At 37.9% G+C, this 15,689-nt stretch overlaps 1 protein-coding gene across 1 annotated transcript in view; it reads left to right on the plus strand.

Moving 5' to 3' along the window:
* Window positions 1–15,689, plus strand: part of LOC126248537 (regucalcin-like) — a 135,924-nt gene that overhangs the window by 356 nt on the left and 119,879 nt on the right. The window lies entirely within an intron of this gene.

Consider the following 15,689-nt stretch of genomic DNA (forward strand, 5'->3'; position numbering starts at 1 on the left):
CGCTTGATGTTCGCAAATCAGTTTTACTGAAAACGCGTTATTTACTTTCGTACTTAGTATTCAGTGTTTGCAACAGTTATTTTGATGCAGCAGAACGGAAGAGCATTTGTATAGCCACGCGTCAGTGGCCACACTATTGCTAAGTCAGGCCGTAAATAATGTGCAATTAATAGTATTATTGTGTGTCCTGGAGTAGCATTTGCGAGGAGCAACGTTTTCAAATCGCAGTCCGGTCATTCAGATTTATGTTTTCAGTGATTTACCAGAATCGATTACGGTGAAAGCCCGGATGTTTCCTTCGTAAAGAACGCAGTTAGGTTCCTTCTCTATCCTTGTTCAATCTGGTTGTGTGCTCCACTTTTAATGACATCGAGCAGAATGCTAACCCTGAATATTCCTTTTCTCCATTGTGTGTTCCTATGAAGTATGCAAGCGGTTTTCTTCGACTATGATTGTGTAGCAAAAAGCACGTACTTATTGCAACGCATATTAAGGGTTTTTTCCATTCCTTTCACGTTCTTGTGCAAGCTATTATTAATTTTTTGTCTTCTTTACAATTGCTACGGAATATCTACGTAGGAGAAGGAGCAATTATCGTGGCCTTGGGGCTGAAAGCCGCGTCTTAGAATTTTCTAAACAGGTTTCCGCGAAAAGTACTGCCTTTCATCCAGTGTCCACTGGTTAGATTTTTAAGGATTTCTGCCAGGTTTGTTTGCCGAACAGACTTATTATCATTCGCACTCCTCATCTTTGTCGTCTTTTTCTTTAGTGTTCAACCCTGAGGTAGGTTAGCCATTCCGCTTTTCTTCTGCCTTTCCCCTCATTTCCATATATGTAGCACACCCAAAAACACTTGTAATCTGCTGCGTGTATGACACCGTTGATCGTCTCCAACGATTTCTTCCCTCAACAGCTCCTTCTGCTATTATTCCAATGGTATTGTATCTTAAAATATGTCCTATGAGATTTTCTCTTCTTGTTTGGATGCGCATTCAGAAAGGTCTGGTTTTCTAAATTCTTCTCAGCACCTCTTCTTTGGTAACAACATCTTACTGACTGATCTTCAACATCCTTTTGTAGCACAAACTCTACAAGGCTTCTAGCTGTCTTCTCTCTTGTTTTCCTATTGACCAAGTTTCACACCCATGTAGGACCATATTCCAAGCAAATGCTTTCATGACCTGTTTTCTTATTTCCTGACTGGTGTTCTTATAGATGAGTAAGCTCTTTCTCAAATTAAATATTATTTTGGCCTGTTGTTTTCTGCTCTTCTTTACATTCACTTGATTTCCTCAGTCAGTCGGACCTAATACAGATCTCAGACATGTGAGATATTCCAGTGTTGGATTTTCAAGTACAGTCGACTCTTGATAATTTGAAACTGAAGGGTCCAGGAAAAAAGTTCAAATTACTGAGAATTCAAAATAATAGGAGTTCCAATAATCGAGAGGGATGAAGGAAAAAAATATCTAACAAACGAGAATTTGATTGAAAATAAATTGTAGTACATACATGTTACATACATATGTAAATTTATGTTTATTTTAATAATGCGCCAAGTAATACATACATGTACGAGGTGCATGAGGAAAGTAATGAGACTGACAACACTGCGAGCGATCTGGCAACGCTGCGTTGTTCTGTTTGAGTAGACTGGTGTGATCATCCCATCCAGATGCTCAGTCCGAGTGCTCCGTCCAGCCATTATGTGGTTTTTGAGAGCGTCATTTGTAAAGTCGTATTTTTGTTGTTTGTCGCGAAAATGGAACAGCGGAATTTAGAGCAATATCCCAGCTAGTTTTTTGTTAAGCTTGGGGAATCTGCGAGTGTGACCTTTGAAATACTAAAACACGCCTATGGGGAACATTCCTTATCAAGAGCACAAGTTTTTCTCTGGCCCTGATCGTTTTTGGAAGGCCGAGAACACTTTGAAGATGAATGTCGTTCTGGGGACCCCTTCAGGTTCAAAAACAGACAAAAATGTCGAACGTTTGCGTGGTTCAAAATGGCTCTGAGCACTATGGGACTTAACATCTGAGGTCATCAGTCCTCTAGAACGTAGAACTACGTAAACCAAACTAACCTAAGGACACCACACGCATCCATGCCCGAGGCAGGATTCGAACCTGCGACCGTAGCGGTCGCGCGATTCCAGACTGAAGCGCCTAGAACCGCTCGGCCACCCCGGCTGGCGTTTGCATGGTTTTGTGAGATCAAACCGACTTTTAACCGTAAGAAAAAACTGTATCAACCAAGTATACTACAAAGATGCCCTTGAAAGAGTCGTGTGAAGTTAGCACCCTTTTTTTCAGGAATCTATATTTTTTTCAGAGTTCTTGATAGATATGAAATAGTTCTAGAGTTCTTTGTACAAAATTTCAATAGTTCTGCAGAATTTAGCGAAAAAAACAACAATACTCGAAAAAATTTTCGTATCGACAACATTCTTTGTCAATTTCCGCAAAATGTAAATAAGTACGACAGTTCTGAGCACAGTTCTGAATAGAGCTCCAAGAGTTCTATCGAAAATCCCAGTAACATTTTTTTGTGCAGCTAATAGTTTACGAGATAATTGCAATTTAAGGAGAAAATCTTTTCACTTACTGTGAAGTTGGCACCCTTTTTTTCAGAAATGTATTTTTTTCAGAGTTCTTGACAGATATGCCATAGTTCTAGAGTTCTTTGCACAAAATTTCAATAGTTCTGCAGAATTTAGCGAAGAAAACGACAATATTCGAAAACATTTTCGTATCGAAAAGAAACATTGTCAATTTTCGCAAAAATTAAACTCGTACAACAGTTCTGAGGACAGTTCTGAACAGAACCCCAAGAGCTCTATCGAAAATCCCAATAACATTTTTCTATGGCTATAATAGTTTATGAGATAAATTGATTTAATGTGGGACACACTTTCTCTACAGAAAATATAAATATATTCGTACAGCAGTTCTGATGACAGTTCTGAACACCACGTGAAGAATTCTATCGAAAATCCTGGTAGCCTTTTTTTGTGCAGGTAATAGTTTAAGCGGAAATTGCAACATAATTAAGAACTCTATAAGAGCTCCCACTGTGAAGCTGGCACCCTTTTTTACAGAAATCTATATTTTTTTCAGAGTTCTTGATAGATAAGCCCTAGTTCTAGAGTTCTTTGTACAAAATTTCAATAGTTCTGCAGAATTTAGCGAAAAAAACAACAATACTCGAAAAAATTTTCGTATCGAAAACATTCTTTGTCAATTTCCGCAAAATGTAAATAAGTACGACAGTTCTGAGCACAGTTCTGAATAGAGCTCCAAGAGTTCTATCGAAAATCCCAGTAACATTTTTTTGTGCAGCTAATAGTTTCCGAGATAATTGCAATTTAAGGAGAAAATCTTTTCACTTACTGTGAAGTTGGCACCCTTTTTTTCAGAAATGTATATTTTTTTCAGAGTTCTTGACAGATATGCCATAGTTCTAGAGTTCTTTGTACAAAATTTCAATAGTTCTGCAGAATTTAGCGAAAAAAACAATACTCGAAAAAATTTTCGTATCGAAAACATTCTTTGTCAATTTCCGCAAAATGTAAATAAGTACGACAGTTCTGAGCACAGTTCTGAATAGAGCTCCAAGAGTTCTATCGAAAATCCCAGTAACATTTTTTTGTGCAGCTAATAGTTTACGAGATAATTGCAATTTAAGGAGAAAATCTTTTCACTTACTGTGAAGTTGGCACCCTTTATTTCAGAAATGTATATTTTTTTCAGAGTTCTTGACAGATATGCCATAGTTCTAGAGTTCTTTGTACAAAATTTCAATAGTTCTGCAGAATTTAGCGAAGAAAACGACAATATTCGAAAACATTTTCGTATCGAAAACAAACATTGTCAATTTTCGCAAAAATTAAACTCGTACAACAGTTCTGAGGACAGTTCTGAACAGAACCCCAAGAGCTCTATCGAAAATCCCAATAACATTTTTCTATGGCTATAATAGTTTATGAGATAAATTGATTTAATGTGGGACACACTTTCTCTACAGAAAATATAAATATATTCGTACAGCAGTTCTGATGACAGTTCTGAACACCACGTGAAGAATTCTATCGAAAATCCTGGTAGCCTTTTTTTGTGCAGGTAATAGTTTAAGCGGAAATTGCAACATAATTAAGAACTCTATAAGAGCTCCCACTGTGAAGCTGGCACCCTTTTTTACAGAAATCTATATTTTTTTCAGAGTTCTTGATAGATAAGCCCTAGTTCTAGAGTTCTTTGTACAAAATTTCAATAGTTCTGCAGAATTTAGCGAAAAAAACAACAATACTCGAAAAAATTTTCGTATCGAAAACATTCTTTGTCAATTTCCGCAAAATGTAAATAAGTACGACAGTTCTGAGCACAGTTCTGAATAGAGCTCCAAGAGTTCTATCGAAAATCCCAGTAACATTTTTTTGTGCAGCTAATAGTTTCCGAGATAATTGCAATTTAAGGAGAAAATCTTTTCACTTACTGTGAAGTTGGCACCCTTTTTTTCAGAAATGTATATTTTTTTCAGAGTTCTTGACAGATATGCCATAGTTCTAGAGTTCTTTGTACAAAATTTCAATAGTTCTGCAGAATTTAGCGAAAAAAACAATACTCGAAAAAATTTTCGTATCGAAAACATTCTTTGTCAATTTCCGCAAAATGTAAATAAGTACGACAGTTCTGAGCACAGTTCTGAATAGAGCTCCAAGAGTTCTATCGAAAATCCCAGTAACATTTTTTTGTGCAGCTAATAGTTTACGAGATAATTGCAATTTAAGGAGAAAATCTTTTCACTTACTGTGAAGTTGGCACCCTTTATTTCAGAAATGTATATTTTTTTCAGAGTTCTTGACAGATATGCCATAGTTCTAGAGTTCTTTGTACAAAATTTCAATAGTTCTGCAGAATTTAGCGAAGAAAACGACAATATTCGAAAACATTTTCGTATCGAAAACATACATTGTCAATTTTCGCAAAAATTAAACTCGTACAACAGTTCTGAGGACAGTTCTGAACAGAACCCCAAGAGCTCTATCGAAAATCCCAATAACATTTTTCTGTAGCTATAATAGTTTATGAGATAAATTGATTTAATGTGGGACACACTTTCTCTACAGAAAATATAAATATATTCGTACAGCAGTTCTGATGACAGTTCTGGTCACCACGTGAAGAGTTCTATCGAAAATCCTGGTAGTCTTTTTTTGTGCAGGTAATAGTTTAAGAGGAAATTGCAACATAATTAAGAACTCTATAAGAGCTCCCACTGTGAAGCTGGCACCCTTTTTTACAGAAATCTATATTTTTTTTCAGAGTTCTTGATAGATAAGCCATAGTTCTAGAGTTCTTTGTACAAAATTTCAATAGTTCTGCAGAATTTAGCGAAAAAAACAACAATACTCGAAAAAATTTTCGTATCGAAAACGTTCTTTGTCAATTTCCGCAAAATGTAAATAAGTACGACAGTTCTGAGCACAGTTCTGAATAGAGCTCCAAGAGTTCTATCGAAAATCCCAGTAAAATTTTTTTGTGCAGCTAATAGTTTACGAGATAATTGCAATTTAAGGAGAAAATCTTTTCACTTACTGTGATGTTGGCACCCTTTTTTTTTCAGAAATGTATATTTACATGGCATAAAACAAAATCAGAATGCGTTTCAGCAGTAGCAATTTGTTTTAATGGTGGAGTAAAAATGGTTCAAATGGCTCTGAGTGCTATGGGACTTACCTTCTGAGGTAATCAGTCCCCTAGAACTTAGAACTACATAAACCTAACTAACCTAAGGACATCATACTCTTCCATGCCAGAGGCAGGATTCGAACCTGTGACCGAAGCGGTCGTGCGGTTCCAGACTGTGGCGCCTAGAACGGCTGGGCCACTCTGGCCGGCCTGGTGCAGTAAAGATTAAAAACAATGAGCAGAACAGGCATCAAAACTAGGAACAACATGAACATTGTGCTGGTATGGGCGGACAGGCAACATGTCACATCAACTGAAAAAACTGCTGAAAGCATGAAAAGGAGGCCAGAATAACAAAGAAAAGAAGTAAAAATAAAGAAAATGAAAAGGACACGAAAGGTATCAACAAGATTATGGAGCAGGAATGGTTTGCAATGTCGTCATTGAGAAGAGAATGACATACAAATCTTTAGTTTCAGTTTTCTGTAATCAACGTGTTTGCATACCGAGATACTGTTACCGGTATCTCATCCACTATTAAAGCTACATAAACAAAGCTATGGATGAATAATAATATAGTGCTTGCCTACACACTGAACCACATTATTCAACAATAGATTAAGTATTTTAAGCTGCAGTATCTCATATTATGTTCTTAAATCATTAGGAGAAAAAATTTACTCTTAAAATACATTTTTTTAAATAATCAAAACATGAAACGTAAATATTACTGGTTTGCTGTTTCAACAATGTAATAATTCAAAGAATAAAATTTGTTTTTTATCTTTTATTTGGAATAGCGTTAAGTACATTGAACCTAAAATAACATTTACGTGTAATTCAGTATGTAAGAAAACATCAATATTCACTGCACAGTGTATTCCACAGATTTACAATTTTTTTCACCTGGAGCTCACAATATACCAGTTCTTTGATAAAAGTTTCATTCCTGAATCTATTGACAGTCTTGCATTATTAAATTTCAGAGTACCAGTAAAAACTACAGGCTGTGATGTACAGGTCCCGTTAACAGCTCTTCTTCAGGATACACTAAAACCTAGAAGGAAATACATATGTAGTGAATTCAGTAATAAATAAGCATAGAATTTATGAGGTGTGAAACAACTAAGAAAAATAAGTACAAAAAATATATACGTGAAATTTAGGGCATAAAATGCTCTTTTTCTAGTAACCAAAACAGGAGGCTGTGATACCAGAAACAAAGATAGTAAGAATTAACATAAGAGCTATATTTGTAATATTTAGATACCAACTTTTAGCAGTTGCTTACCTTATAAAGCAAAGTTCCTATGTAGGAACTACTTGTTTCGTCTCGTCGGTCTTGTAGCTGCCATTTGAAAATTTTCCTGTCGTGACATACATGAACAGGTGCGGAGAAATTATCGTTTCTTTTGAAACTTTCTGTACATCTTTATACACGTCATCGTACTGCTTCCAGTAGGTTCCATCGAAGACATATGCCGTGTAGTGTTTGATGCAGATATTAGAATGAATGGCTCCAACGAGATTGTACTCTTGATTGTTGACTACGATTTCTTTCGTGATCGTTTGCAAAACACATTTCTTCCTTTGATTCGGAGGAAACTGATCTTCAGTTAGTGGACAAGTTGTTATACTAGTATCCATCATCAAGTAGCATCCGAATTTCTTTTCTTCGACTGCTTCTCCTTTGCATTTCTTGCATTTTAAATAGTCTTTAGAACTCCATTTGTTGCATCTACAGCCTCTTGCATGAAATTATAACCAAGTCTGAAAAGAACATACGTATCAACGGAAATATAATATCGTTTCACATAGCATGAATTTAGGCACGTCAGACACGATATATTTTTGTTGCAAATCGGGATATCTTTTAATATTTTCTCGTATAATTCCTGCATTCAGAGACAATATTTTTCGAGACATTACTCCTTTTTTTTAGGAGTATAAAATATCAAATCTCTGCTTAAAATGCTGGGAGTTTATAATTTTTTTGTCCAAAACATCCAAAGCCAGATCCAAAAATGGATGGCCCGCCATTTGAATTTTACTTTTGAAATCATCACTGAGTGATATTGCTTGCATGAATAAGGTCATCAAAGAATCGAAACTGCACGTTCCCTTCAAGTTGTAGGTAGCAGATTTGAATTTGCTTGAGGACCCATTTAGGAAAAGTGGCAAATTAATATCTATGAATTTCTTAGTCGAATTCCAGTTTGGGCAATCATCTAAGTAGTTTTTTCTTGCTCTTAGCTTGTATGCTCGATGTGACAACGATTTCATTTCGAAGCTTTTTCAGCATTGCACTCTCCTCCATTTTATTGTTACAGGTCTCTCTGTTTTCTTCTGTTTTCGAACCACAGGATGAAATTTCAGTGACATCCCTGTTGAAGTATGATTCTTGATAGTCTTTTGTGGAATGAAATATCTCTTTAGAGTCCAAATTGGGCAGTAAATTATTATCTGAAGAGCGCTGAAAACACACACTATCACTCTTGACTGTTGTTCTACGCATTCATAATAAGTGAGCTCGAAGTAGGAGAAAATCTGTATTCAAAACTATTAAAATTTTGTCTAACTCTGTCTCATTGCCATCTTCGTGTTGGGTCTCACTTCGTAAGGTATTGTTCAGTGTGCTCTCAGAATTATCGAGTATATGATTACTTTTGGGGTTTGTTATCTTCAGCTTCTTATTTTTTCCTCTCCAATTTTCTTCTTCATGGTAAGGCAATGATGCTTCAGTTGGTTTGTGCTTCACAGTTTGCTTTGAATCTTCTTTTTCCATCATAAGTAGCGCTAACTGTTTTGTTTCCTCATGCAGCCACTTCAAATGTTGAAAAATCAATTTGTCTACTCGTAAAGGCAGCTTGTCAAAGCCTATTGTCTATAATTATGAAAATTGTCCTTCCATCGGTGCTGATGAACGAATAGATGAAGGAATACGGGAAGAAGGATACATCACAGCTGTCCACAGTCGTATATAGTTCATCAACTCTTTCAGCATCTCTGCAGCATTAGGAATGTTGTACTGATTCACATCAAAGAGATTGTCATCATTAGTCTGATTCGTGATGACTTCAGCTTCATTGTAGATACGTTTTGCCTTATCAACCCACGAGTTTGTAGTAGATTCCTTAGAGTTCAAAATTGATTCCAAAAGCCAGTCATCATTGTTTTCAACATCATCAGTTTTCTTGTCATCATCTTTCTTTTCGTCAATATATGAATGACGTGGACCACCTCTGATAGTGATATCAAGATGGCACTGATGTTCCATTGATGAATATTCTTGACCGCACTCATCAATACCAAGACGTTCACTCAACGCAACAACCAGTGTTGCCAACTCTAAAAAACCCGAGTCGCTAGATTCAATATCAAAAGTCGCTAGAAAGTCGCTAAAACTGATTTTACTAGGGGTGTACTGAAAATTTCGTGCTGTGAATGGTGCAATAAGCCAGTGGGGGAGAGGGGGGGAATAAAATATTAATAAAAACTCTCATATGTAATTGCTATATTGTCTTAATTAAATGACCCATCGCTTGCAACAACATATATATAAAATACGCTAACGTTTAATTAAACTTGTTATAATTGACACAACACATAAATTGTTGTTTCAATCACAGTAGTCAAATATACTAGAAATATACAACTATATTTGTAACAAAAGAAAGCAAGAAAACAAATTAAGTTACAAAATATATACATACCGGTATGTCAGCTATTCATCGTCGTCACTCAGATCGAATAACTCTTCTGTTTCATGCTCTGACAGAACTGTAGTTGATGTAGAGGGTTGAATGTCGCTCAACAGATGATGCAGTTCGACTGGTTTTGTCGCAATAGGGTAACTTTTGTTCGTTCCAACAACCTCCAATACGTCTGGCGGTATGCCAAAAGATGCACAATCTTTATTTTGTTTCTTCAGCTGGTCTCTCAATATGATCAAAGCGTTAATTGTCTTTAACGATAATCTGTTACGTTGTTTAGTTTTTATAATGTTGATAGAACTGAATATTCATTCCATTTCTGCATTTTAATGCGGTAGGCATAGAACAGTCATTGATAGCTGTGAAATCAAAGAAAAAGGATTCTCCCCTGCGGTATTTTCATACTGCAAAACCTCACTCCAAAATAAAACAGTGTTAGTAGTGTTATTCCACCTAATGAAGTTGATATTATGCCATTCTTGCAACATACAGTCTATGAAATCGCTACTAAAACCCAGTTCTTTGGCTACATCCGCTACAGCATTATTTTTATTCACTTTTAGTGTTTCTTCAACATTCAGCATTGACATTTTTTTCGGGATCGTAACTTTACTTGGCAGTCTTTGTTGAATTTCTTTTATGAGTTTCAGGCTAAACTGAATGCATCTCTTCTTCAAATAAACTTTATTTTCTTCAGACAAACTTGACTCAGACAATTTCTATAGTTAAAATCTTAGTTTTGTTAATGAAAATACTGGCGCAAAATAGTTTTGAGTCGTCAGTACTCCAAAAGTCGCCAGATAAGTCGCTAAATAATTTTTGTCGCTAAAAAGTTTTTTTTGTCGCTAAGACGAAGGCAAAAGTCGCCATTTCTAGCGACAAAGTCGCTAAATTGGCAACACTGGCAACAACCAAAAGTGAGCTCAAAGCACTTTCAATATCACGAAAATGTATCATCATGCAAACATCGGCCAAAACTCGAAGATAAAGTTGTTTGACTTGTGATTTACTTCTTGAGAAGCATTTCCACCTCGAAATCATGACCATAAAATGGTTTAAATCTATTATCAAACAACACGAGGGTAGAATTACTCTTTCATGCAAAACAATATGACTATAACACCTATTCAAATAATCTGTTAAGTCCGAGCAATTGGCTATTGTTCTAGAAATGGCAACCAACAAAGCCTTACCAAAATCAGTTACCATGATTTTTGGTATGGGAGCTCCAGATCTGACGATTTCCATAAAGAAAAATGACAATAATTATGTGTCATGCCTAGAGGATATCATCTGATAAGTTGGGCAACTGATTGATGATCGATTGACGATATTTGGATCTTTACTAGTGACATTTACTTCGCGGATGCACATGTACTGGTACAGGCATATGTACTTTGACTTAATTTACACTCAGTCAGCCCTGTTTGACAGATCCCCAAATCGTGAAATAACTCGAAATGCAACGCCACCTGTAGCATCTGTTGAATCGTATACACTGCTATTGATTTGATGACAATATTTGTGCAACTGACTTTGATCTTTCAGCCAATATATACAGAAGAATGGGTCCAATTCGACTGCGTGAATTTCGTCCCGATGGGTTGTATGCGTTGCGATTTACAGGTTTTCAAAAGGCTTACTCGTTGTTATACCAAATCGTTTGTCCCTTTCACGTTCTTTAGCATTTCTCAAGACATCAGCATTTAGTAAATTTGGAGGAATCATGTCTCCGAAAGACATATTTTTCGCTTCATCATTTCGCCAAAGAGTTGCAGGCATCCTGTAATCAACCAGTTTAGCAGCTACCTGTTGACTTCTCGTGCCACGAAGTTGTCTTCTTTTCAGGTGATTACTATCATCTGAAAAGTTTGAAAGTCTGCAGTTCAGAATAATATCGTTGTCCTTTTTTCGCTTCTTCAGAGTAATCCCTTCGAAGGTGTCTCCACATTCTGTACATCTTCCTTTGATCTTCAAGAAGTACTTTGAACATTCACACATTTTCGCATATTTGAAAGAAAAGGCACATGGAATTTTGTGATGTTCATAAATTTTATCACCCATCAAATCGGTCCATTTCCCTATTTCCAGTCTTTGAAGGCTTTCAAAGTTTCCTCTTTGTTGGTTTTATGCAAGACCATTTTTCTGCTGACAGTAGTAAGTCAAATTGCTTTGTCATGTCCTTGTTGCACGAAGAACCAAAAACATTCCACGACTCATCTTTGCTGTCGTCGTCTTTTTCTTCAACGAAACATTCCAGCCTGAAGGTGTTTCTAACAAAAGTAAGCAGGCCATGGCGATCTTCTTTAATTGTTGTATAAATATGTTTTGAAGACATTTTCGAGCCGATGTCGGCCATGGCATCGGACAGTTTTTGGAAGACCGGATGAAACGGAGTGAATTGAATGCCTCTATCATCGATTACTTTAAATTCCTCCATGCTGAGAAGACGTTTCAATTCTGGTAAATTGTACATTCTTATGGGTTTTACAGTTCATAAATATCACTTACACAACAGCACCGACTGCACAACAGGCACCGACTGCACAAGAGCCCTGACTGAACGAGCATAATGATAATTCGCATGAGAGTGAGTAGTATTGTTACGTATAGTCATTAGGGGCAGATCAAAGAGTGAAATGCAGCGCTGGCGGGCGCCTTCACACGAAGCGGCGCGCGCGCCACCCAAAAAGTGCAGCTGTTGTTGTCATTAGCTTTGATGCTACCGCGAGAAGCTTTCATGCTACCTCTATTGTAACTGCTACGCTGACGTCATTTGTCGATTGTTTAAAAGACGCAGTTCCCGAGTTCATTGTTTCCAGATGTAGTGCCACGACTTTTGCATTGTTGCTGTGCTTTGTTTATGATTTTTTGGTCTTGAGAGGTCTCAGGGACGTATCATAGTTTTTATTATCCTTCCATCGGGCGCAGCTATTCAGATTGATACATGTCGAAATTTTCTGTAAATTACTTTTCAACAATTTGCAGTATTGGCGCCTTCTCGTTAATAGCTTCCCTTTTCCGTATGCCTTTCATTGTTGTGTGATTCTGTAAATTACTTGTCAACAATTGGCAGCACTGGCGCCTTCACGTTATAGCTTCCTTTCTGTGTATGCCTTTCATTCTTGTATGATTCAGTATCGACGCTAATGCTCTCTTGATGAGATATGAGCCGATTGCTCGTTTTTATCCACTGTGCCCTTTCGTATTTCATTTCAGCAATTAATTTATTTCTTTATCAACGTAGTAAGTAGTACAAAGCTAATCCATAATGTAAAATGCACTTAAATTCTGTTTGAACTGTTTAATCGTCATTGTCCGCTGTCTGAACGTCAGATATCAAATTAATACACTGCGCCTGGTTGCGTTATGTTATAGGAATTTTATTATTTTAAGTGGGATGTACCAGATCATGTTGAAGAAATCCAAAGCATATTGTTCGAAGAGGATAATATTATTAGAAATTTACCTGGACAATAGGCGCAGCCAAAGCAGCCTTTGTGAGGCTGTAATTGCCTCATAGATGACGACATTTGTCTATAGTAGTTTTGTATTCCATTCAGCATTTTGAGAGCGTCAAAGCTTCATTTCAGCGTGAGAGAGCGGTAAAATCAATAGATGTTATTGAATTGAAAGCCTTCATCAGTCTCTTGTTTTTAATTGTTGTTAACAAAAGTAACAGATAAAGACTGGAAGATCTCTGTGGAATTGATATGGATGGAACTGAAAAATTTCACCTCGCAAATGAACTTAAAACGTTTCAAATTTATTGTGGAGTGCCTTAGATTTTACAGTCGCGCTATTCGTGATGAAAGGAGACAAGTAGACAAGCTAACAGCAATTCGGGAAATATTTACTGTGTTTGTACGCAACAACCAGAAATCTTATACCCTCGGAGAAAATGTTACAGTAGACAAGAAGCTGGAAGGATTCTGAGGAAGGTGCAGTTTTCACCAATATGTACCTATCAAAACAAATAAATATGGATTTAAAATCTATGATTTTGTGGATTCTTAAGTATTTTACCTGTACAATTTGGAAATATACAGTGTTGCAACCAGAAGGATTTACCAACTGAGCAATAAATATTTTGATGTTGTTCTGTGACTGTGTAACATATATATCAGTCAGGTCGAAATGCGAAAGCGGACAACTGGTATACTAGTATTGGACTGATAATAGAGCTATGAAGGGAGAATTTTTCTTTTGTTGGCACGATGAAGAAAAACAAGCGTGAGATTTCTCTAGAGTTGGCTATCAGTAAAAGAAGGGCTGCCCACAGTTCCCTTTTTGGCTTCCACAAGACTGAACTCTAGTTTCCTTTGTACCTAAAACAGGGAAGTGTGTGATCCTGGCATCACTTTTGCATGAAGATAATTCGATGGATGCTGACACTGTAGATAAACGGAAGCCATCCATCGTAAATTTTACAATAGCGTAAAGTGTGGTTCTTTCACAGCGGATAAGCTGAATGCTTTGTACAACGCTGCAAGAAATGTGCGCCGTTGGTCACTGGTTATATTTTTGTAATAATCAATACGGTTGGAATCTATGGACAAGTGTTTTATTGTGCCAACACTAAGAATTGTACCAGAAGGAAAGGGCTCCTGAATCAGCTATGTTATACATTTTTGTTTTCTTCGCTAATTTCTGCAGAACTATTGAAATTTTGTACAACGAACTCTAGAACTATGGCATACTTATCAAGAACTCTGAAAAAATATACATTTCTGAAAAAAGGGGTGCCAACTTCCCAGTAAGTGAAAAGACTTTCTCCTTAAATTGCAATTATCTCGCAAACTATTAGCAGCACAAAAAATGTTATTTGTATTTTCGATAGAACTATTGGGGCTCTGTTGAGAACTGTCCTCAGAACTGTTGTACGAATTTACTTTTTGCAAAAATCGACAAAAAATCGTTTCGATACCACAATTTTTACGAGTGCTATTGTTTTCTTCGCTAAATTCTGCAGAACTATTGAAATTTTGTACAAAGAACTCTAGAACTATGGCTTATCTATCAAGAACTCTGAAAAAAATATAGATTTCTGTAAAAAAGGGTGCCAGCTTCACAGTGGGAGCTCTTATAGAGTTCTTAATTATGTTGCAATTTCCTCTTAAACTATTACCTACACAAAAAAAGACTACCAGGATTTTCGATAGAACTCTTCACGTGGTGTTCAGAACTGTCATCAGAACTGCTGTACGAATATATTTATACACTCCTGGAAATTGAAATAAGAACACCGTGAATTCATTGTCCCAGGAAGGGGAAAGTTTATTGACACATTCCTGGTGTCAGATACATCACATGATCACACTGACAGAACCACAGGCACATAGACACAGGCAACAGAGCATGCACAATGTCGGCACTAGTACAGTGTATATCCACCTTTCGCAGCAATGCAGGCTGCTATTCTCCCATGGAGACGATCGTAGAGATGCTGGATGTAGTCCTGTGGAACGGCTTGCCATGCCATTTCCACCTGGCGCCTCAGTTGGACCAGCGTTCGTGCTGGACGTGCAGACCGCGTGAGACGACGCTTCATCCAGTCCCAAACATGCTCAATGGGGGACAGATCCGGAGATCTTGCTGGCCAGGGTAGTTGACTTACACCTTCTAGAGCACGTTGGGTTGCACGGGATACATGCGGACATGCATTGTCCTGTTGGAACAGCAAGTTCCCTTGCCGGTCTAGGAATGGTAGAACGATGGGTTCGATGACGGTTTGGATGTACCGTGCACTATTCAGTGTCCCCTCGACGATCACCAGTGGTGTACGGCCAGTGTAGGAGATCGCTCCCCACACCATGATGCCGGGTGTTGGCCCTGTGTGCCTCGGTCGTATGCAGTCCTGATTGTGGCGCTCACCTGCACGGCGCCAAACACGCATACGACCATCATTGGCACCAAGGCAGAAGCGACTCTCATCGCTGAAGACGACACGTCTCCATTCGTCCCTCCATTCACGCCTGTCGCGACACCACTGGAGGCGGGCTGCACGATGTTGGGGCGTGAGCGGAAGACGGCCTAACGGTGTGCGGGACCGTAGCCCAGCTTCATGGAGACGGTTGCGAATGGTCCTCGCCGATACCCCAGGAGCAACAGTGTCCCTAATTTGCTGGGAAGTGGCGGTGCGGTCCCCTACGGCACTGCGTAGGATCCTACGGTCTTGGCGTGCATCCGTGCGTCGCTGCGGTCCGGTCCCAGGTCGACGGGCACGTGCACCTTCCGCCGACCACTGGCGACAACATCGATGTACTGTGGAGACCTCACGCCCCACGTG

The sequence above is a fragment of the Schistocerca nitens genome, chromosome 3, assembly GCF_023898315.1.
Source record: "Schistocerca nitens isolate TAMUIC-IGC-003100 chromosome 3, iqSchNite1.1, whole genome shotgun sequence".
Taxonomy (NCBI): Eukaryota; Metazoa; Arthropoda; class Insecta; order Orthoptera; family Acrididae; genus Schistocerca; species Schistocerca nitens.